This window comes from Trachemys scripta, chromosome 1, assembly GCF_013100865.1.
Source record: "Trachemys scripta elegans isolate TJP31775 chromosome 1, CAS_Tse_1.0, whole genome shotgun sequence".
Taxonomy (NCBI): domain Eukaryota; kingdom Metazoa; phylum Chordata; order Testudines; family Emydidae; genus Trachemys; species Trachemys scripta.
Window position 1 is genome coordinate 109,623,900 of NC_048298.1, and position 22,151 is coordinate 109,646,050.

A 22,151-nucleotide genomic window follows, 5' to 3' on the forward strand; every position below is an offset into this window, starting at 1 on the left:
TTTTTTTTTGTTGCTGCTTGGGGCGGCAAAAACGCTGGAGCCGGCCCTGTCAATGGCTGAACTGATTTGACTTCAAAACAAAACAAAAATCACTTCTGGAAGAGACAACTACTGGAAAAATTCAGCCCAAAAGTTGTAAGTTTCAGAAAGTCTGATAACAGAAGACAGCAGAATGGAAACTATTATGCACCTTGCCATAGAGGGTCTTCATTAACGCTCCACTATGATTAAAAGACATTTAGGAAGAAAGTAGACCTTCCTGTGTCCCAGACTGCAGCCCATTTGCGTGTGTAGACTTCTTGGATCCTCATGGGTACCCTCAAGAGAACAAGCTGTGTACTGTGTGTCCGGAGAGGGACATTTTAATCACGTTTCTTACAATACAGATTGTGTCCATACACCCAGCACAGCAAGGAAAAACATTGGCTGTAGTGCTGGGAGGAACAAAAATCTTACTTTTATAACATTTCCTTTCCTGCTCTTGTTCAGTTCACAACCTGCCTAATCTACCATCCTACATGCAAACAAAAGGCTAAGAAAAAAAGCTGCTTAACAAAGAATTGAGTAATGCTTCAGAGAGCATGCAAAGGGTGGCATGCCTATAGCAAGAGTATGTTTTGTACAGTAAAATGTAAGCCATCTATAATGTTCTGTCTCTCCTGGGGTGAAGTTATACCACAAAGCAACTAAAGATAGCACCATGATTATGTGTTGGCAGGGAAGCAGCAAATTAAGCTCTGCCTAAGCAGGCTAGGATCAGCCATGAATTGAGCAACTGCAGTTTCTGGGACAGCTTTTAATAGTTCTTTCCAAAACCCAAATACAGGGTGTCTAGGGAGATTATAAAGGCCTTGCCCCAGCTACACAACCCAGGTCAAGGGTGGAAGGAGACTCAAACTTCATTGTTCAACTAGCGGTGACTCCCACGTTATCCATGCAGATCAGATATCCACACAGGGATGACCAAGTAAGTTATACATGCAGCCAAGAATTAGGAGGATGAAATGTGAAGGGAATGGAAAGGGGAGTTCTCAGTTGGAAACAGACATGCCTGCAGTTGATAAAAACACACAGTACTTACTACGAAATGTATTTGTTCCTCCCTAAAGCAGCATCAAAAGAGATTCCTTACAAAAGTAGCCCTGAATAAGATAAAACATTGACTAGCTGAAGTTTCATCTCACTCCTCCTCTGCTCCCATCTCCCAGTATCTTTATCCTCTCCCGATGTCTCTTTGGTCTCCATCTCTCTCCCATGCACATCCCCTTTCTGGAGTGATTGTTTCTGTCAATTGCAGAAGACTCCACAAAACCCCCTCAGTCTGGGCAGCACTATCTGGTTCTACTGCACTATAAAATCCTTACCTCTCTCCACAAAACTCCAGAGCTTCCTTTGACCTTAAGTGGTGCAATAAAGCAAGCTGCTCCTGAATTTCTGCTCCCTTATTTCACCATTCCTCTCGGAAGACAAGAGCATCTACCCTGCTGGCTAAATTCCTGGTTTTTGGTCTTGCACTCCAGGAAAATTGATTAGATGTAAATCGTGCACGATTACATCATCATCCACCAATCAAAATGCAGGACAGATGGAGTGTGTTGCATCCATGAAGCTACATGCCAGTAGCAGATTATCAAAGGGTGCAGGTGTAAAGCAGAAGTCTACCACATTGACTGCATTAAGATGGGTGGGAGGAAGAGAATAATCAGTACACATGCCTAATGGAAGTAAACTACCTTCATTAGACTCTTAGACCCCAATCCTGTAGCTCTTCAGGTAAACTTATTTCAATGGGAGTTTTACACAATCAAACCCTTAAAGGGAGACAAAAGCCTAGCGAGATGGCAAGTTGGTTTTCTAGTCACTTACCAGCAGGGCCGGCTCCAGGGTTTTGGCCGCCCCAAGCAGGAAAAAAAAAAAAAAAAAAAAAAAGCCGAAACCACGATTGAGATCTGCGGCGGCAATTCAGCGGGAGGTCCTTCGCTCAGAGCCAGAGTGAGGGATCATCCACCGAATTGCCGCCGAATAGCTGGACTAGGGGTACCATACATCCAGATTTCCCCGGACATGTCCAGCTTTTTGGTACTCAAATCCCCGTCCGGGGGGAATTTCCAAAGAACAGGACATGTCCGGGGAAATAGGGAGGCATAAGCCAGGGTCCGCCCAGCACGATCCGCCGGGTCCGTAGCGCAGCCCAGCTGCCCCAGCTACAATGCTCAGGTGGGGAACGGGGGGGGGGAGCTTGGGCTTCCCTCGTGGGCGGGGACCCCCCGGCCACTGGGGGACCTTTCCTGTGGCCCCGTTGCCCCGCGCAGCTCAGAACCCAGCGCCGTGGGAGCTGTTTCCCACAGGGACAGACAGGCCGGGGAACGTGCTCGGCGGCAGGAAGAAAGCTGCGGCCGGGGCTGCAGGGACCCGCGCTGCCGAGCGTCTGAAGCCCCCAGCAGGCAGAGGATGCCGGGGGAGCGGGGCAGGCGGGAGCATAGAGGCTGCAGGGGTGGGGGGGTGCAGGGGCAGGGCAGGCAGGGGGTGCAGAGGCTGCAGGGGCGGGGGGGTACAGGGGCTGCAGGGCGAGTGGGGAGCACGGGTCACAGAGGCTGCAGGGGCCACAGAGGCTGCAGGGGCGGGGGGGTGCAGGGGCAGGGCAGACGGGGGGCACAGAGGCTGCAGGGGCGGGGGGGGGGGTACAGGGGCTGCAGGGTGAGTGGGGAGCAGGGAAGCACTTAGCAACCCCCAACCAAGATCAGAGCAGGAGGGAGGAGGGGAAATGCAGGGTGCTCAGAGGAGGGGGCAGAGTTGGGGCAGGGGCTTTGGGGAAGGGGCGGATTTGAGGCAGGGCCAGGCACCCGTGGAGTGTCCTCTTTTTTCAGTGTTGAAATATGGTAACCCTAAGCTGGACGTGCCGCTGAATAGCTGGACGTGCCGCCCCTCTCCGGAGCAGCCGCCCCAAGCACCTGCTTGCCAGGCTGGTGCCTGGAGCCGGCCTTGCTTACCAGAAAACCCCAGTAGATGATTTCATGTCAGGAGCCTATATTTTAAACTGTACAGTGATTTCAGTCACAAAGGAAATACTTAGGACTGTCTTGACGTATAAAAAAGGATTTCTGACAGCATGGCAGCAGGACAGGGTGGAGGGAAAAGAGGAATGCAAAAATAGACAGGTTTTTAACGAGATATTAGTTTCAAATTTCTACCCAGAAATCAAACAGATTTTACATTGCCACCCGCAGCCAGACGCTTCAGGGCTGCTTACTTTCATTCCGTGGTCTCTAAGGAATGACTAGCTCTGTATGAATGGAGCTTTTTAGCTAGGCTTAGGGCATGCAAGAAGGGGGGGGGGGGGATGAGTGGGGTAATTGGGGCAAGACCAGGAAGGAAAGTTACAGAACACAAATTGTTTACAAATACTGAGCCAAGCTAACACGATTTCCTTGACTGTTCAAGCATATCATTAAATTAAACCCTGAACAATAGACATGGGGGCTGGGAGAATGGTACCACTTCATCCTCCACTTTGCTAACGGGCAGAAGGGCAACATTCCATGTAAAGTTTATACGAGTGGAGCAGCCAGAAACAGGAGCCCTCAATCAGGGTTCCTTTGGAAATTAACCACTGCTAGGCTGCCCGTCAATGCCAGTGATGCCACAGGAAAGCGCCTTTGCGTCACTGCAAAAACAAAGCACTGCAGCCACAGGTGGGAGAAGGGAAAGTGTCCAGACAAGAGCTAAACTGAGCTTCCCCCTATAGCAACCAGAACAAAGGAGGATAACAACTTGGTACAGAGAAGAAACCTGACTGGGAATTGCCACTCTGAACATGAAAGCACAGCATTGCTGGCGTCTGGCCTGCACACACACTATTATTTTGGGTTTCTATTTTTAACAGACTGAGGGATGAGGACGAGGAGAGTTAGAGCTCGCAACTACTATTTACTGACTAGGTTTATTTTTTCAAAAGTTCATTTAATGCTAATATATAGTGCTGGATGATAGCACTGGAGCAAAGCCCCATTTATCTACTGTCCAGGCACAGCATGGGAGAATAGAGCAAATGTTTTCCCACTTCCTGCCATGCCAGTGTGCCATAAACCACTTTTGAAAGGAACTCCATTGGGGTTACTATCTACACCCACTGAATCCTTGGCCTCAGAGTGTCTGTTCACTCCTGTTTTGGGGAGACTGCAATGCAGAAACTCGTGCCATAGAAATCTGACATAAAGCCAGCTCACCTCACAGAGTAATGATTACTACTGACTGGGGCTGGTTTTGAACTGGTGACCTAAAGGTGAAATGCTCCATAATCCCTATATACTATTCTCAGTCATCCTGTCCACAATGAATAGACTAAATCTTAAGCAGGGCAATTCAATGGTCTCCTCCTTTGGTCCCTGACAGTTCCTTTACCATCAGCAACAGAAGAGTCAATGATTAATCTTCTGTGCCTTGTTTCTCTTCTAGAAGAGAAAAATCAAATTCACATTCTCTGTCTCCTTCCCAATCCAATGATCAACAATCAACGATAGCTAAGCAGTTGATGAGCTGCGACTGCTGCTTCTCATGCTGACTAATTTTGCCTTACTGTTTCCTTGTGCTTCCCCTGTTTGCTGTCTCAGTCTTTTAAATTGAGATTGTAAGCTCCTTGGGGCAAGGACTGTCTTTTTGTTGTGTGTTTGTACAGCACCTAGCACAGTGGGGTCCTGGTCTATGATTGGGGTCCCTAAGTGCTATTGCAATACAAATATATAATAATAAAAACTACTCTAGCCTGGACACCCCAAGGGCATGGAAAGAGTAGGGGCGGGGGGGAAGGGGACCTGAGAAGAGAGAAAGGAGCTATGTTTAGCTTTATTCTCCAGTATGAAAGGAGTAAAATGAATCATGCTGCACAAGCATCCTAGCAGCACACAAGCTTTGTCAACTGCACTGATGAAAGGTTCCTTCAAGAAACACACGCTGCACTTGCTCTCTCCAGAGTTGCTGCGTTACAAGTCTTGACAGAACAAACACATACAAAAGAGGTAAATGAACAACCTTTCATGTCTAGTTTTGAAATAATTTAGGTGCTGAAACAAACCAGTTTGATCAATGTACTAAAGTAAGCAGGCAGACAGAAAGCAGGCAGGGTCCTAAAAAGATTCTCAAGGGAGAAAAATTGCAGTAGGGAAAGACATGCCTAGCTTTAACTGCCTCGAGGAACCAGGGAGTGCAAAAGCATGTGGATTAGATACATTATTTCACAACAGCATGCCTCAAAATTGAGATATGCCTTCAGTGTACTTGGCATGTGTTTCTTCAACAATTTGCCAACTACAGCAGAATATTTCTTTATGGGGAAGAGAAAAATGCCTGTCAACACTTCATAAGAAGAAAACTCTAGGGCCCATCTGCACTGAGATATGAAACCTTATTAACAACTTTTTGTCCACACTAATGTATGTAAACAGTTCTCTACACAGGTGACTCAATTCAGTGCAGACAGAGCTGATTCTTATTTAGAAAGTGTAAGAGCTACTGTGTGTGCCATGAACAAAATACATCTGCATAACACTGTTCAGAGTCCGCGGTGTGACCAGGAGAGACTACCCTCACGTGTAGGGCATCACATCATGCAGCTTGGGTAGCACAAGGGCAGACTAATATGTCAATTCATCAGGCTTTCAGAGTGTAGCCAGGGCTCCACAAAAGGCTTACTGAAGAGTTTCTCTAGGAATGATAAGGACTTTAGAAGAAGCAGACAGCACTTGGGAATTAACCTTTATAGATGCTTTATTCTTCTCTCCCTACTGAGCCCCCATTAGATTTTTATTTAAAGGGACAGTCAACTTTCAAAAAATTCTCACTTCTCTGAAAATGTTCTAATTTAATTGTTACAAGCAACAGCAAGGGGGCTATAAACTAAGAGATTTAAAAAAAAATAAAAATGGTGTGTCTCACTTTGTGCTGTGCACTTGACAGCAATGTGTCAGTTTCCTGCTTCTCCAGTACAGTCAGCCAGTTTCCCCTCAAATGTTTGTGTAGCTCTTTCATTTAAGAAAGAAAATGTAATTGTAAATCCACAGAAATGGGCAGCAATACTTAGAAGCAGGTTAAGTACATGAAAGGACTTTCAACTGTTAAAAGGATACTGTCAATTTTTTTTTAAGTAGTTAATGTTTGTACTTTATTTCAAAGCACCATATAAGTGATAAGTATTTTTAGATAAAAGGGCACTAAGTGAAGGTTATTCTGAAAGGACCGTAATTTGTGACTAAGCTTTTTGGAGCAGGAAATGTCTGTATTTTGGGTTTTGTCCAGCAGAGAACACATTGCATACTATTCATTTGTTATGCACCAAACAATTTGTTAAAACCACATGCAGATTCCATACACAGCCCAAACATTTTAACCATAATGTTATAGTCCAGGGGTGGGCAAACTTTTTGGCCCCAGGGCCACATCTGGGTATGGAAATTGTAAGGCAGGCCATGAATGCTCACAAAATTGGGAGTTGGGGTGTGGGAGGGGGTGAGGGGTCCGGCTGGGGGTGCGAGCTCCGAGGTTGGGCCAGAAATGAGGAGTTCATGGTGCAGGCGGGCGCTCCGGGCTAGGACCAAGGGGTTCGGAGAACAGGAGGGGGATCAGGGCGGGGGCAGGGGGTTGGGGTGTAGGAGGGGGTCAGGGGTGCAGGCTCCGGGCAGTACTTACCTCAAGCAGCGGAGGCGCGGCCAGATGGCTCTGTGTGCTGCCCTGCCCGCAGGCATCGCCCCTGCAGCTCCCATTGGCTACGGTTCCCAGCCAATGGGAGCTGCGGGGGCAGTGTGAGGAGACCCCTGGCTGTCCCTACGCGTAGGAGCTGGAGGTGGGACATGCCACTGCTTCCAGGAGCCAGGTGGAGTGGGGCAAGCCCTGGACCCCGATCCCCTGCTGCAGCTCGAGGGCAGGATTAAAATGTCTGGATGGCTGGATGCGGCCCCCCAGGCTGTAGTTTCCCCACCCCTGTTATAGTCAGTCTCTGGGAAGTACCTCACTCTGTTCTTGAGCGACCTCTTTCTGGACACTTCCTCAGAATGGCTCAGAGAAAGCCACACCAAGTCCTTAGTCAGAAGGGAAGAAAATCTGAGAAGAACTCACTCCCCACCAAATATGAAATTCAAAACAATCTGGGGGTGCCCAGTGGGAAAGAGCAAACCTTCACTTTAAAACAGAAACTAGTTTAATGACTTTTGTGTTTAAAACAAGGCAAAAATGTTCACACAGCTTAGTCTTAAAATAATTTCCCCCTTTCTTCTCTTCTGGGCAATGGTGCAGCTGCATTCCAACATCTTAAAACAAAGTGATCATTTGCAAGCAGACAGTCCAATACACCAAACACAGCTGACATCTAATCCAGACTGGAGACACAGCCACCTCTACACAGAATACTTTTAGCATGTAGCAATTAAGACATTCATTGTGCTTCTAACCCTTCCCTCCCCACAACTACTTGGTGGGCGGGGAGGAGCACGACAGGGAAGGGAGAGGGTTCCTAATGAAAGGAGGAAGAGTTCCAGCCATGGGCAAGATCTGTGTCTCTGCCTTTAACACAGGGAGTGAGGCTGTACAGATTGTGCCTGCTCAGGTGACATGCCCATTGTCACAGACTGGCACCAGAGAATGAACCTGATTCACACATAGGCTACACTGCACACCACTGGTGACAGTGTTCAGGGTATGCGTGGCTACATGCCACACTGAAAAGCAGGATACATCCACCCTGCAGTTTGTAGCTACAGGCAACAGTAAAAGGCTCTGGCAATGGGGAAAGGCTCTGGCAGCTCCCCTCTACCACCACAGCCTTTCCCTGCAGCAGGGAAATACTCCAGCAGAAGGGAAGCAGTGGGACACTACACTGCTTAAAAGAGCAATGTGGACGTGGGAGGGACTGCTTAGGTAAGTATTCAGAGTAGAAGCCATGTTAGTCTGTATCCGCAAAAAGAACAGGAGTACTTGTGGCACCTTAGAGACTAACAAATTTATTAGAGCATAAGCTTTCGTGGACTACAGAAGTGGGCTGTAGTCCACGAAAGCTTATGCTCTAATAAATTTGTTAGTCTCTAAGGTGCCACAAGTACTCCTGTTCTTTTTGCGGATACAGACTAACATGGCTTCTACTCTGAATACTTACCTAAGCAGTCCCTCCCACGTCCACATTGCTCTTTTAAGCAGTGTAGTGTCCCACTGCTTCCCTTCTGCTGGAGTATTTCCCTGCTGCAGGGAAAGGCTGTGGTGGTAGAGGGGAGCTGCCAGAGCCTTTCCCCATTGCCAGAGCCTTTTACTGTTGCCTGTAGCTACAAACTGCAGGGTGGATGTATCCTGCTTTTCAGTGTGGCATGTAGCCACGCATACCCTGAACACTGTCACCAGTGGTGTGCAGTGTAGCCTATGTGTGAATCAGGTTCATTCTCTNCTGTAGTCCACGAAAGCTTATGCTCTAATAAATTTGTTAGTCTCTAAGGTGCCACAAGTACTCCTGTTCTTCTTAGGTAAGTAGTGAACCATGGAGGGCACATACCCTAAGGTTCTAGCATGTCTTTCCTCACCTAAGCAGTGCCTCACTGTATACTGCTTTTTATACGCGTGCTGGGAGGGGGATGCTGTGAATGTATTGTACATGCCACCCTAAGCGCTGTGCAGTGTAGACATACCCACAGATGGCACAGAATGGTTAAACTGCATCAGCACATTAATCTCTCATTGCTCTAATGACTGCAGTTAGAGCTTGACTCTGCCAAGTGCCCTTGACTCTCACGGACTTCAATGAAAGTTAAGAGTGATCAATATCCTGCAGGACTGAGCCCACAGTATATCCTACTTCAGCACAGGAGACTCAAACTGTTACCAAAACAAAGGTGGTTCAACTAACTGGTACCTGTCTCCCCAACTTCCAGGGTAACTTTCAGCTGAGAAAGGACAGATTGGTCCACTTCTACATGCCCCACTTACACCTGTAAAGAATAATGACAGGTCATTACAGAAGCCTGAAAATAAATTAAGAAAATAGGCTAGTGTCTTGTCAGTCAAAGATTGCCAGGCAAGGGTCATGTTTCTGTCCCACTTCGCTGCTCTATGCTGTAAGATTCATATAACTTGGTTCCACTTAACTCAAACACCACCTTATAAAAAAAGCAAGCCTCTAAGTGTTGGACATAATACTTTAAAGGTGCACTCTTGACTTTGTTCACGACTGCCTATTTCAGACTTTGCAGAGTACAGTACAGTCTGGACACTTCAGTTTTGATTCCTGCTTGCTTCCAGGATTAGATGTTTGTTTATGCAAAATTCCACCCTTCTGATTTTTTTGTTACACTGGCTGCCTGGAGAGCTGGACGCTGAAATGCAGCAATGTTTCCAACACAAAAATAAGCTCTGCCAAACCCTCGTTCCTCTCGATTTATCACATACCATGTTTCAAAGCTCTGGTGCAAACTAAAGCCAGGTGGATTTTGCTTTTAAAATTCAAGACAACTTATTCATAATTTAAAATAAAAAACACAAGATTTTAAATCATCCCTTTGACAGAGCACATTTGCAGGCAGCCTGTTGTCATTGCGTATCTTAGACCAGTGAACTTGACTGGCTTCTTTCACAATATGAACCTATTGCCATGGCTGCAGAATCAAAAGCAACTTTTTTCCCCAAAACATTCAACATCCCTACATAAATATATACAAATCAGAACAGAAATAGCCAAGTTTCACACTTCAAAAGGCAATCCTGACTATTCCAATGCAGCATGCAGTTGAAACATATGCCATGCCAGCAGTTGCATATTAATCTATGCTCAATATAGGTGTTCAAGTTGATAACTAGGCACCAATATGTGCAGCCCCAGTCCCTCTTTCAGGGACCTTCTGATGGTAGGCCCCACTGCCTTTTTACCTGACTTAGCTCAGTAGGTGTCAACAGTATTTTCATCCAGGGTTCTGCATTTTCTGCAATTCGATATGCCGTCTCTACACTCTGCTACAGAATTTTGTTCTAAAATATAAGCTGTCATTTTAAACAATGTTTATTATTTAGCTCTTAAAGTTATAAAGAAAGCCTCTCAACAAATGCAGGTGTTAACCAAATGCAATGCTGTCTTCCTCAGTCTAGGGACAACCTGAAACAATAGATCAGAGTACTGTGAACTTCTACAGTCATCTCAGCTTGAGTATTAAAGCTGAAATCTAATGGCAACAGTTTAACTATTTCACTGCAGAAAATTCAGTTAATGGCACTATCATCTGTCAATCATCAGAGTAGTGGTGGGCACTGTGGGTTCAAGGAAGCAGTTGACTGAAGTCACAATTCAAGGCCCATAAAAGAGATGGGAAAGAGAACATTGTTAGCAGCGCAACATGAACCCACTAAAAATCTATGTTTCAATGTACCACAGAGTTCAACACTGCTTTATCAAAGAAATCAAGGGACTTTGCAGTACAATGGCTTTCCATTCTGTAGTAGAGTATGGAGGGCCCTGCTTATAGCCTCTTTCTAGTCCTATAATGGCGTGATCGTAAAGTAAATGACCATGGGCTATTTGTTTTCTGTCCAGCCTTGAAAACTAATTTTTATCAAAATCAGAACAAAGGCTTCCATATCCTCCCCATCATAGGCAGACAAATCTAACCTATTGCCTATGGATTCTTCATTACTCAGGACGAAGCTTTTATGTTCTCACTGCTCTAGGGCTTGTGACAGTACAAGGTCCTAAAGCCTGTACCATAATGAGTCAGAAATAAGAGGAAAATATTGGTCAGAAACTTCCAGAAGGTACAGCCTAGATGTGCTCTGTTACCTTCTCCCAACACTGCATCCCTTCCATCACATACACACGCCTTCCCTGAAAGCTTCCTTCACTTTTGTTTACTACAATGCCAAAGCTATTTTAATACAAAAAGTTAATCTTACTTTTTATTCAAGTTTTACCAAGTCTGTGAGCTCACAAAGGCCATTTGATTGATTGTAATCCACTGAGTCCAAGTAGTGCCAACAACCAAGGAGGCAAATTTTCTCCATGTGGCTATACCACTAACCATTTGGGTCCAGTCTGTTTCATTAAGTCATGCTACTGTAAGAAATCAACTCCAGTCACTAACAGCCACAGGAAAGATTTAAGTGCCTAATGCATGTTACTGTACTAGAAGCATAATAACTAGATATACATAATTTGAAGGAAATAATACATCCCATTTGATACTAGGCTCCAAATGCAAGGGTTACTGTATGCTGTCCCATTCCCCTTGGGCTAACCAGGGCCTTAATCCTGTGAACACTAGCATGTTCCAGACAAATGGCTGGGAAGATGTATTTGCAAGCTAGACAGATGTTTTACACAGCCATGCAATCCCCAAAGGATTAAAACAAGAACTCTGTTTGGCCAATGGCAATAAATGCCAAATGAATCCTTCTCTTTAATTAAAGAGAAAGAAAAACTTATCGATAGACTGACACAGGGTGTGGCTCTGAGCCCATCTCCACCGGGAAAAGAGGAAAAGCAGCAGACAGCATAGCTGGCCTGCCCAAGCCTTTCAGCAGGGCAGATTTGCAGTCTGATGGATAATATGCCTGCATGTTCCTTCCATGGTAGCTCTATGAACCGGCTTCTGCCGAGCAGCATTGCACACCCAACTATGAGTACCACTGTAGCTGTAAATTGAAGCCTGACTTACAAAAATACATGCATCACAAGCACCTGAAATATAGGCATAGGGGTCTGCATAGAGACCCTAGCTTTCTACAGGACAGTTATATGCTGCCCTGCACCTGAACAAGGGACCCCTGCCTGACAAACATTTGAGATATTGCAACGCTTGCCTTACATACAGCATCAGCTAGATGGGATGGCATGCAGGCACTTCTCGGAGAATGCCTCTACAGCAGCATGTAACCATGACCTTGGGATGTAACCAGCATTGTTCATAAACACTACTACAGTATATACCAGTGGTTCTCAAACTTCTGTACTGGTGACCCCTTTCAAACAGCAAGCCTCTGAGTGCGACCTCCCCCCCTTATAAATTAAAAACACTTTTTTATATATTTAACACCACTATAAATGCTGGATGCAAAGCGGGGTTTGGGGTGGAGGCCGACAGCTCACGACCCCAGTGTAATAATCTCACAACCCCCTGAGGGGTCTCGACCCCCAGTTTGAGAACCCCGGGTACATACCAAGCAATGTAAGAAGCATCTACAAGGTTAGTATAACATTCACTTTCTTAATGGGAAGGGTGTAAAATATCTATTCCTTTCCCCACTCCTACCAACGTGCCTCCCCAAGTTGCAAAGCTAGGAGAATGCAAGGATTCTGTCCCTGCTAGTACTAGTCCATAGAAGCCATGTGATAAACTGAAGGAGAATCTCCAGCTCTCCATAGCTATTAGCGACTTTGGGGGCCTCCAGCTTTAAAAGGCAAGACCATTCTCTGATCAGACATTCTTGCATGTAGAGATTTACTCAATCACAGGAGGATGAGCAGAGCAAAATGTACTCATGTAACTGAAATGTACTTATGTAAATGATAATGAGGCATTTATTCAGGACTGTGATTAAAGTTCTAAATACAAAGCCAACTCAAAGTGAAATCAATCTTGGGAAAAGGCAGGTACTGCTCTTCAGCTTTGTCTTTTATCCAACTACTTCAAGGTGGGCCCTGTTTAAGATTAGATTTACAACAGAAAATGCTCTCAATTAAACAACAACTTGCTGAAGTTTAACAGACTCTGGTCCAGAGCTATTTTCTGCGGGTTACACTGCTCATTCTGTCTTAGGGTGACCAGGTGTCCGGTTTTCGACCAGAACACCCGGTCAAAAAGGGACCCGGGCGGCTCCACACTGCACTGTCAACCAGGCCGTTAAAAGTCTGGTTGGCAGTGCGCAGCGCTAAGGCAGGCTAGTCCCTACTGTCCTGGAAGCGGCCAACAGGACAAATTTGGCTCTTAGGCGGGGGGGCGGGGGGCAGCATGGGACTCCGCATGTTGCCCCGCCCCGAGCACCAGCTCCGCACTCCCCAACACCCTCTCCCACACCCCAACCCCTGGCCTCAACCTGCAGCCCCCTTCCCACACTCCAAATCCCTTGGCCCCACCCCTGAGCCTGAAGCCCCCTCCTGCATCCCAAACCCCTCATCCCCAGCCCCACCCTGGAGCCCACACCCCCAGTTAGAGCCCTCACCCCCTCTTGCATCCCACCCTCTCCCCCAGCCCAGTGAAAATGAGTGAGGGTGGGGGAGAGCAAGCCACTGAGGGAGGGGAATGTAGTGACTGGGGGGGACGGCCCTCAGGGAAGGGGCCAGGCTAGGGTGTTCAGTTTTGTGCGACGAGAAAGTTGACAACTCAGTTCTGTCTACCTGGTAAATACATCTGTAAAAATCGCATAAGTCAGCAGAGATCACGCTCACTAGAAAAAACAGTCAGTAGGTCTGTTGTGTGTGGAGATGAAGGAAAAGGACGTGCAGTCAATCTTTAGATGTGTTTTCTTTATCCATAGTCTAAGTATTTGCCATGTCTAACATCTGCACAAGCACAGTAGCCCGCCAGTATGGAGCTCTGATATAGGCCTACACATGTGCCTGTCCCAGTTCATATTCACTGTGGGAGATCTAATGAGAGGTACAGGTGATGCAGAGAGGGGCCATCACCAGACATGCCTTTTTTGTTGTTGTTTTTAAATCGCCAGCTCAGGATTTTAGAGGCAGAATGAGGGGAAGCGAGGAGCTGCCAAATGGCATCTGCTCTAAGCCTCATGGTTCCTGATTTGGGAATGATTATCCCTGGTGATTCACTCTACTGTGCACTCTACTGGAAGGGTCACACTGCTGGAATAAAGCGGGGGTGGGTGGGTGGGAGGGGGCAGGCAATGAGGACGGAAAGAGGTGTTGAGGCATCCTCAGCAAACCCAGAACCCACGCAGGGTGCATTAGCTGAGGCCCTTTTCCTTCAATACAGTTCTTTAGTACCCCCATTTTGCACATATCCATATAAGACTAATAAGGAATCTCTCTCTCTCCCCCGCCCTCTCAGTGGGGCGCCTTTCCTTTGTCTCCTGAATCAGGGAGAGGATATGACTGTCAGCATGTTGGCAGCAGCTCACAGGATACAGTCCCAACAGCACTCAGAGGAAATACTGTACACAGATGGAACAGAATGGGTGTCTGCAAATCCCCCCCAATACAGAGCCAATTAAGAGCTAGAAAGGAGGCGAGAGAACACCCTAATCTGCCGAAAGCCCCTCAGATTTACCTCTCTTGGAGTTATTTTTACTTGATTAAAGCCACACTGCTGGAGGGGCAGAAAGAGAACCCCCCCCACACACACACACATAGCTAGATTTGCCACTCATCTTATATAACTGCTTTTGTTGAGTAGAGACCTCATTATTGAGTGGCCTGCAACCAGCTATTCCTTGGCAGTGGTGGGAGGAGAATGTGCAGCAGCCTGGGTGAGCAATTGGACACTGATCCTCTGCGGCAGATTTATTCAATGTCTGCTTTGTGCTGTTGTCACAAAGTGGCGGGAGGACAGAAGAGGAGAAAGGACATGGGCACATAAATACGGACACAAAGCAGTCAAATGGAGGGTACTGGGAGGCAAAAGCAGAAACTGATGCACCAGCACACTGGCTTCCCTAGGCTCATTGGGTGACATGTGCCCCAAACTGCACAGCTATCCCAATGAGAATCTGCATGAGCAGAGCCATGCATTTCCTTTATCAAATTTTCACAGTCTGATGAAAGTCTATGTGCAAGAGGAACAATACAGTGAAGAACACAGCTACCTACATCACTCAGGTCCAGGTTGCCTGAATAGAGAAATAGGTCATGCAGTAAAGGGAGGAATGGATTAAAAGGAGGGGGAAACTGGTAACATAGAGGTTAAAGAGTCAATGTACCCTTTACCAAAGACTCTAAACATCATCCTGGTTGCTTAAAAACAACTATTGCTGCATATAAAACCCCACTTAATAAAAGGAATTCTTGACAAACCCCAGTATGGCTCTAAAGTTTCCCAGCATACTGAAGATTTCAACTCCACTTTTATCAGATCCATTATACTTAAACTTTCATGAGACAAATCTTCACATCAAATGGGGAGAAGTGTGTGTGGGGGAGGAAAAGAAGAGAAGTCTGTCAGGCAGGAGAGGAATAAACTCACTCTCCTTCCTTTGCAATGAGGATTAAAAATAAATAAATAAATAAATAAATAAATCCATCTCCATGCAGAGAGAGGAGGCAAAACTGCCCTTTGAAAAAGTGTTTAGATCTCAAATCTTCTCAAGAGATTATTCCAGAAGTTACATAGCCCAGAGATAAGAAGGGAACTGTCACTTAAAAAAAAAAAAAAAAAAAAAAAAGGCAGAAGGAGAGACAAAGGTGAGAAATGTCAAAAAAAACACCACACCATTTCCAGCTAATCTTTATCTTCTCAAGAACAGGCCATGTCCCACAACTTCAAGGGATGCTACAGAAAAGGGATGTAGTGAAACAGACCAACTCTGCTGGAGGGAAATTTATCTACAATACATCATAGCAGGCTCTGGCCAGACGTTCATGTTCCTAAGCTCAATATTTAACTCAACAATCAACAGGATTCTGCAGACACTTCTCGAGCTTCAAATTTCTAAGTGATCAAACTATCAGGAGAAAATGAACTTGGAGACAGACTACAGCACTTGCCTATTGTGTAGGGATCACTCACAGCTCCATAGTTAAGCTAAAAGGTAGATTTCCATGTTGCACTTGCAGTAGGGATTTAACGTCTTTGTTATGTATGAAAAATAAAGCTCATGCTCCCCAAACTTATAACATTTACTCTTTGGGCACAGAATGAATTTTCTAGAAGTAAATATGTTATTTGGTTTAAGAATGAAAATTATTTTTTAAAGCATCCTTCAAGAAATGTAACATCAGTCTTTTTTATCCTAAATGATCTTAACGGATGAAAAAAAACCCTTCAAATTTTGCATATATTTAAAATTCACTGAAATTCTGTGCATGGGCTATATTTGTAGAAGTTAAGTTGCAATTAAACTAGGTTATTGATTATTCTATTCTGGAGTCATGAATATGATTTTTAAAAGACAAGTTAACCTTAATCATAATTGTATGGTTAATGCATGATGTGACTAAAGGGCAGAGTCAAGGTTGTTTAACTGCCTTTAATGAATTTCCGTATGTTAACATGTTTGGATTTCTTTTAAGTTTGTATCCTTAACTCTGAACTTTCTGGGTTTGTAATGCTTTCTTCTAGGATAATTACAACATCCTTGCAATGTTTGTTTTTTTTCTTAAGTTTACTAAGACATCCTCTCAACCTTATTTTTTTTTTTTTGTTTCTGAATATATATAAAATGCTGGTATTTTCAAAGGTGGCTAAGGGATTTAGTGCACAAATCCCACTGAATTTCCAAAGGAGTTGGGTGCTTAACCCCTTCTGGCCCTTTTGAAAATCCCATATGAAATGTGCTCTGGCAAGAAAAAATAAAAATAAAAAATTGCTGTTGGGACTGTGCTTAACTAAAAAAAAGTTACGGGACGGGCATGGGCTGGCACTGGAGACCAGTAATGTAATAGGATATGGAGCTTTAGATCACTAGGTTACTGGTTAAATTGGCTGATTAGGACAAAGCCATTAAACTTCTGATAGTCATCTGGTGGCCTGTGTGAAAAGAGTTGAGCTCACTGTAGTTCTTAGTGCACTGGTGTCCACACCCTTGTTGTCAGTCTCAGAGGGTATGTTTACACTGCAATTTTGTAACTCCATCACCCAAGCCAGCTGACATGGGCCAGCTGTGGTGTTTTGTTGCAGCAGAGACATACCCAGAGAGGCAGAGGACTGGACCCTGAACTATACTATAGATCAGAAGACATCTAGCAAATACTGACAGTCTTAAAGGTACAGGTCCATTCTTAGTGCGGACTGAGGCACATGGATAGAGTACAGCATGCAGAAACTTTGCCCTGCTGCCAACCTGTATCTGATCCGTGGATGGAAGGCGTTAGTGTCCAGGGAGTGTCAATCCAGCACCTCTCACGAGCACTAGAAGTTTACTTAAATACTTAAAGAGTTAAACTGAGCTATTTTATAAGGAAAACAATTCTTCTATACAAAGTGAGCTCTCCCTAACCAGCCAGTGGCATATTTCTGTGACATACAGACACGAAGAATCAGCTCCTGGAGAGCTTTATCGGTGCTGTAACTAGTCCAAAACAAGTCAACAGCAGACAGCAATAGAGCCAAACCCTCTTCTGAAAATATCAACCCCCAGAGTTATCTTCCTGACACAGAGAGCTTGGTGTTCCTCCAAACATTAAAGTGAGCTTTCAGCACAAAGGGAAGGAGGCAAAGCAGCAAGATGCAAAGCAGCAGAATTTTTGGATGTACAGATGTGATCAAATGTACCCCTGTATTCATACCCTGTGCACCACTGTAATAAAATATGCCTTGTATTTGAAAACCAATAACTTGCTGGTCAATAATATCATGGTGGAATGTGCGTAGCAACATTAGAAGTAAAATTATGAACAGAAGCTTAAATCATGACTGAAACGTATTGACAGACAAGTCTGGGGAGGGGGTTAACCTGTTTCTCAAAGACAAAGGAGAAGCTGATGCCTCTAGCCAGGTGTCGCCAAAGTAGATTAGCAATCATGAGCCAAGTGGCCATTCTTTGGCAACGAAGGGGGCCACAAACAGATTGATCTGCATTTTAGCAAACAACATGAAACCTCTTTCAATCCGAGATTCCGTGTCTCCATCCTCACAGGGGTAACCCTCAGGAAGATACATTTCAAAGGGTGACTGGACTATAAAAGTGAGGGAGTAAAAAACACTCCAGATGTTCTCTTTCTCTCGCTCTCACTTAAGACAACAAAGGACTCAGCCTTTGCACTTTGGAGGGGTTCTGACCTGAGAATTTGGTCAGCCCTGTTGCTGGGAACATGTGGTAAGGAATTTTACCTTGAACCAAGTCTAGTTTATGAAAGTTTTAGTTACTAGAAATAGTTTTATCTTTATTTCTCTTGTAACCGTTGCTGACTCTAATGCCTTATATTGGTACTCACTTAAAATCTCTCTCCTTGTAGTTAAATAAACTTGTTTAATTCTTTAATCAAAAGTAATCAAGTGTTGCGTTTAAACTGAACAGTTTGGTAACTCCAGTTAACTGTTGTATACTGACCACGTACTGAGGCAGCGGACATCTAATATCTGAATTGTCCAGGAGAGGGCTGGATAGTGCAGAACGTATGTTTTTGTGAAAATTCGGGATTGGGAGTGTGTTGGGGTCTCCTTGTAAGTGATAACCAAGGCTGGTGGAAGCCAGAGCGTGACTGGAATGTTGCTGGCAGGCTGCAGCTATACACAGACACTCAGGGTGTGACCAGCATGTTGTTTGTCTATTTGTGAGGGGCTATCACATTCCATGATGCAATCCAGACTAGTGAGGGGTTGTGTCACCACCAGCTCACAATCTGGCCCCCTCACAGAAGGCTGCAGCCCATTTCTAGTACCAGCAAGCAGATAACCCTTTAAACATTACTGTTCCCCAAGAATGATGTAATGCAATGAAGGGGTAAGTTATTTCCAGAGTCACAAACAGGAAGATGCTAAATTTTTACACCTCATTGTTACTAACACAGCCAGCTTCCTTTCCCATTTAGTAAACTAGCTGAAGAGATTACACTTTAAAATGTACAAAATTTGCTTTAGGATTTCTGGTGCCTGCCTCTTCTCTCACATTCCAAATGAAATGGTTTTACTATGGGTTTGTGACTTGTTCCGATGAGGCTTCACCTAAGTAATAAAGTGACTTCTGTCTGTCAACACGTTTTTTAAAATTCCATATTAACACCAAAAAGCCCATTGAGTAGGTGGAGAGAGAGGAAAAGGAGAAGTAGTAGGATGGGTCAGTTATGGTCCAATGGACTGAACACAGGGCCAGATTTCAGGAGACCTCAATCTAATTTCAGGGGCCAGTGTGTATCAAGTTAGGCAAGTCACAAAGATGCAGAGCAATTCAGAGTCATACCAGGAGCTCTTAAGCAAAGTAAGCAGCTATGGAATAAGAGCAAAGATCCTCTCATGGATCAGTAACTGATTTAAAGATAGAAAACAAATGGTAGGAATAAATGACATTTTCACAGTGGAAAGAGGTAAATAGCAGGGTACCCAAAGGATCTGTACTGGGACTGTACTATTCAATATATTCATTAGATGATCTGGAAAAGGGGCTAAACAGTGAGGTGGCAAAGTTTACAAATGGTACAAATTAAAATTATTCAAGATAGTCAAGCCAAAAGCTGCCTGAAAAGAATTACAAAAGGAACTCACAAAACTAGGTGACAGGGAAAAAAAAAGGGGGGGGGAGATGAAATTCAGTGCTGATAAGTGCACAGTAATACACATTGAAAACCATAATCCTAACTATAAACAAAATGATAGGGTCTATATTAACAATTACCACTCAAGAAATGGTTTTGGAGTCTTCGTGATAGTTCTCTGGAAACATCTGATCAACATGCAGAAGCAGTCAAAAGCACTAACAAAATGTTAGGAACCATTAAAAATAATAAGACAGAAAATGTCGTAATGCTAGTTATATAAATCCATGGTATGACCACACCTTGAATATTGCATGCAGTTCTGGTCACCCCATCTCAAAAAAGACGCATTAGAATTGGAAAAGATACAGAGAAGGGCAACAACAATTATTAGGGGTATGGAACAGCTTGCATATGAGGACCGATTATAAAGACTAGTTCATCTCAGAAAAGAGATAACTCGGGGGATATGATAGAGGTCTATAAAATCATGAATGGTGTGGAGAAACTGAATAGGGAAGTAAAAACAACGAGGAGTCCTTGTGACATCTTAGAGACACAAATTTATTTGGGCATAAGCTTTCGTGGGCTATAACCCACTTCATCAGATGCATGGAGTGAAAAACAGAGTAGGCAGGTATAAATATACAGCACATGAAAAGATGGGAGTTGCCTTACCAAGTGTGTGGATGGGGAGGGGAGGGGAGAGTCAGTGCTTAGCAAGGCCAATTCAATCAGGGTGGATGTGTCCCATTCCCAACAGTTGACAAGAAGGTGAGAGTATCAAAGGGAAAATTACTTTTTGTAGTGACCCAGCTACTCCCAGTCTTTATTCAGGCCTAATTTGATGGTGTCCAGTTTCCAAATTAATTCCAGTTCTGCAGTTTCTCATTGAAGTCTGTTTTTGAAGCTTTTTTTGGTGAATAATGGCCACTTTTAAGCTGGATATTGAGTGTCCAGGGAGATTGAAGTGTTCTCCTACTGGTTTTTTAATGTTACAATTCTTGATATCTGATTTGTGTCCATTTGTTCTTTTGCGTAGAGACTGTCCGATTTGGCCAATGTACATGGCAGAGGGGCATTGCTGGCACATGATGGCAATGATATCACATTGGTAGATGTGCAGGTGAACGAGCCCCTGATGGTGTGGCTGATGTGGTTAGGTCCTATGATGGTGTCACTTGAATAGATATGCGGATAGAGTTGGCAATGGGGTTTGTTGAAGGGATTAGTTCCTGGGTTAGTGTTTCTGTTGTGTAGTGTGTAGTTGCTGGTGAGTATTTGCTTCAGGTTGGGGGGCTGTCTGTAAGCAAGGACTGGCCTGTCTCCCAAGATCTGTGGGAGTGATGGATCGTTCTCCAGGATAGATTGTACATCCTTGATGATGTGCTGGAGAGGTTTTAGTTGGGGGCTATAGGTGATGGCTAGTGGCATTCTGTTACTTTCTTTGTTGGGAATGGGCCACATCCACCCTGATTTAATTGGCCTCATTAGCACTGACCCCCCACTTGGTAAGGCAACTCCCATCTTTTCACGTGTTATATATTTATATCTGCCTACTGTATTTTTCACTCCATGCATCTGATGAAGTAGGTTATAGCCCACGAATGCCCAAATAAATTTGTTAGTCTCTAAGGTACCACAAGGACTCCTCGTTGTTTTTGCCAATACAGACTAACACAGCTACCCCTCTGAAATCTGAATAGGGAGGTGTTATTTACCCCTTCACATAACATAAGAACCAGAGGTCACCCAAGGATAAGGAAGTACTTCTTCACACAATGCATAGTCAGCTACGGAACCCATGGCCAAGGATGCTGTAAAGGGCAAAAGCATAAATGGGCTCAAAAAAGAGCTAGCTAAGTTACGGAGGATAGGTCCATGGATGGCTATTAGCTAAGATGGTCAGGGATGCAACCCAGTAACCTCGTCTCTAAATCTTTTTGAGTGCCAGAAGCTGGGACTGGACGACAGGGAATGTATCACTTGATAATTGCCCTGTTCTATTCATTCCCTCTGAAGTATCTGACATTATGTGGGAAGACAGGATACTGGGTTAGATGGACCACTGGTCTGACCCAGTATGGCCATTCTTATGACCTTCATTACATTCCCCTATCTGTGGAATGGGTGGAGATACCTCACTTTGTAAAGCACTTTGAATTCCTGTAACAAAAAACGCTACGTAAGTACAAAGTTTTAAACTGTATGATCAATTGAACTCTATAAACTGATGTCCATTTTCCTCAAAAGCACAGTGGACTTCAGTAGAGATGTCATATCGACGTCTCAAAATGCCTCTTAGAACTGGAATGCATGCCCTGATGATATCTAAAATTCCTTTTCTTCAAAAACTCAAACGCTATTTTTTTGCCCCCTTGATATTTATAAGTGTCTTTTCAGCATAGGAGAAATGGACTATACAAGGGAACAGTGGAACTAACTACACTGAAAGTACTGCCAAATGCACAAAGCAAACAAACAAGAAATTTCACTAGCTGTCTGTTAATGTAGTCTTAGGCTTTCCTTGTAACTACAGTAGGTATAGCATTTTTAGACACATGAGAGATTTTAAAATCAGTGCACCAAATGCCAAAAAACAATGTACTTTCACCCACAAGATACATGTAGGGCAGATTAAACCTTCTGCACACATTCCATCCTGGGGAGGAATAAAACTCTTCAAACTACAACTTCAGTCTTTACTAAAATGGCAAGACACATCCAGTTATAAACCCAGCAAGAAGGGGATAAGTGCAAAAGGCAAGATTTCATACTCTGAATTCAAACTTCAAGCACTGAACAGTACTACCCTAGACTGGAGGGTAAAGAC

At 44.4% G+C, this 22,151-nt stretch overlaps 1 protein-coding gene across 5 annotated transcripts in view; it reads right to left on the reverse strand.

Moving 5' to 3' along the window:
- Nucleotides 1–22,151, reverse strand: part of MICAL3 (microtubule associated monooxygenase, calponin and LIM domain containing 3) — a 251,990-nt gene that overhangs the window by 188,863 nt on the left and 40,976 nt on the right. The window contains exon 1 of one of the 5 annotated variants that reach the window (XM_034781478.1): nucleotides 8,885–8,906. The exons of the other annotated variants lie outside the window; for them this stretch is intronic. The gene's annotated coding sequence lies outside the window, so the exon portion shown is untranslated. Of the gene's footprint in view, nucleotides 1–8,884; nucleotides 8,907–22,151 lie in introns of those variants that run through there. 5 annotated transcript variants of the gene reach the window in all.